The following is a 2,529-nucleotide window of genomic DNA, read 5'->3' as shown; positions in this document are numbered from 1 at the left end:
ATGTTAAAACTCATACATCCTAATATTTGTCTTTCAGTGTGACCATTCTATGATGCTCTCCACTAATTCTGACAATTTAGTCACAATTACCAATTTGAGATGCTACCTCAGTAAGTATTCATCATAGGAGTGATTGGTGAAAATTAATGATTTTCTTATGTTTTCAAAGTTATCCAACTTGTTAACATACATTTGCTGATATTTTCCCATTTTCTGTTATTCTGTAGGATTTATAGAACATTCTCTTTTCATTGATGATACTATCGTGTTTTCCTTTTATTTTTCTTGTTCAATTTTGCTAGAGATCTATCCATTTTATTTATCTTTTCAAAATAACAACTTTTGGATTTGTTCATTTCCTCTATCATTTCTCATCTGCTTTATTGGTTTCACTCTTACCACTATTATATATTTCCTTCTAATTACTTTTGATTAAAGTTGATGTTCCTTCTCTTTCTTCTTTATGTTAGACTTAGAACATGGATTACAAACCTTTTATTTGTCTCAGATATTAATCTTTACATCAATAAATTTCTATCAGATCATGGGTACAGCCGTTTTCAACTAGAATTTATGTTTTATTTTCATTATAACTCATTTAAGAATATCTTCTAGATTGAAATAATATCAAGAATCTTTTCTAGCCACAATGTTATGAAACTAGAAATCAATAATCAATAATCGGAGAAATTCTAGAAAATTTAAAGTTGCATATAAATTAAACAACATGCTATTCAACCACAAATGGATCAAAGAAGTTTTTTTAAAAAATTTAAAATATTGAAGTTAACACAAATGAAGACACAGCATACAGAATCTTACGACCTAACACCAAAACCATTTCTAAGTGTAAAACACAGCAATACACACTTATATCAAAAAAGAAAGATCCTAAATAATCATCCTAACATCATACCACACAAAACCAGATTAAAAAAAACAAAGTATGCTCAAAGTTAGCAGAAGGAAAGAAAAATATAAATATCCGAGCAGGAAAAAAAGGAATAGAGACTAGAAAAACAACAGCAAAGAGTTGTTTGTTTGTTTGTTGTGTAAAGTGTAAACAAACCAACATACTCCATATGAGATTAAGGGCAAACAAAAGAGGAGACTCAGATACTAAAATCAGAAATGAAAAAAGAGTCATTATAAATGATATCCCAATAATACAGAGGATATTAGACTACTACGAACAGTGATACAACAACAAATTAGACAGCCTAGGAGAAATGGGCAAATTCCCAGGAATACAAAAACCTACCAAAATTAAATAGCAAGAGATAGAACATTTGCACAAAAAAAGTAATTAAATTGAATCGGTACTAAAAAAAAATCTCCCAAAAAAGAAAAGCCCAGAACCTGATGACTTTGCCATTGAATTCTACCAAACATCACTAATCATCAGGGAAATAAAACTCAAAATTGCAATGAGGTGGGTCCTTGGGACCCGAAAATTAAGAGCTTCTACTCACCCCGGAGACTGCACCCCGCAGAGCTGCGGCTGTCACCATGCCACAAAATGAATATGTTGAATTACACCATAAACGCTATGGATATCGTTTGGATTACCATGAGAAAAAAAGAAAAAAAAAGAGAGTTGAGAGGCTCATGAACGTTCAAAGAAGGCAAAAAAACTGATTGGCCTGAAAGCTAAGCTCTACCATAAACAGCACCATGCTGAGAAAATTCAAATGAAAAAGACTATCAAGATGCATGAAAAGAGAAACACCAACTGAAAGATGAAAAGACTCCACAAGGAGCAGTTCCTGCCTATCTTCTAGACAGAGAAGGACAGACACGGGCAAAAGTACTTTCCAACATGATTAAACAAAAATGAAAAGAGAAGGCGGGAAAATGGGAAGTCCCCCTTCCCAAGGTTCGTGCCCAGGGAGAAACAGAAGTATTAAAAGTGATTCGAACAGGGAAGAGAAAAAAGAAGGCCTGGAAGAGGATGGTTACTAAAGACTGCTTTGTTGGAGATGGCTTTACAAGAAAACCATCTAAATATGAAAGATTCATTAGGCCAATGGGAAATACGTGCAGGTTACCAACAATGCTGAAAATGATGGATGCATAAATGCAGTCTTACTTGTTTGACATCTGTTTTACATTTTTTTATAATTAAAGACTACAAATCAATCAGGAAAACCACCATTACTGTGATATTTCTGAGTACTACCAAACAGTCTTAAATATCTGTAGTCATTAAGAGAACTATTTGTTAAACTGTTTAAAAAAAGAAAAACATTAAAAAAAATTGCAATGAAATAGCACCTATTTCATGTAAGAATAACCACATGAAAAGACTAAATATTATAAGTGCTGGAAGGATGTGGAATAAAGGGAACTCCTCCCTGCATGCTCTTGTTGGTGGGAATGAACATTAGTACACCCATTATGGAAAACCACAGGGAAGTTCCTCCAAAAATTAAAAATAGACAACCACATGATCCAGCAATTCCACTAGTGGCTACATTCAAAGGAAATGAAATCAGTAGGTTGAAGAAACATCTGCACTCCCATGCTCAC

At 33.2% G+C, this 2,529-nt stretch overlaps 1 pseudogene across 1 annotated transcript; it reads left to right on the top strand.

Annotated features, from left to right (window-relative positions):
• Positions 1-1,438: 1,438 nt before the first annotated feature.
• Positions 1,439-2,247, top strand: LOC306661487 (ribosome biogenesis protein NSA2 homolog; annotated as a pseudogene). The gene has a single exon. The product of its transcript is annotated as a ribosome biogenesis protein NSA2 homolog (transcript).
• Positions 2,248-2,529: the final 282 nt, after the last annotated feature.

Source organism: Sciurus vulgaris, assembly GCF_902686455.1.
Source record: "Sciurus vulgaris genome assembly, chromosome: 5".
NCBI lineage: Eukaryota > Metazoa > Chordata > Mammalia > Rodentia > Sciuridae > Sciurus > Sciurus vulgaris.
The sequence above is the reverse complement of the archived record's forward strand: the minus strand, read 5'-3'. Positions and strand labels throughout refer to the sequence as shown.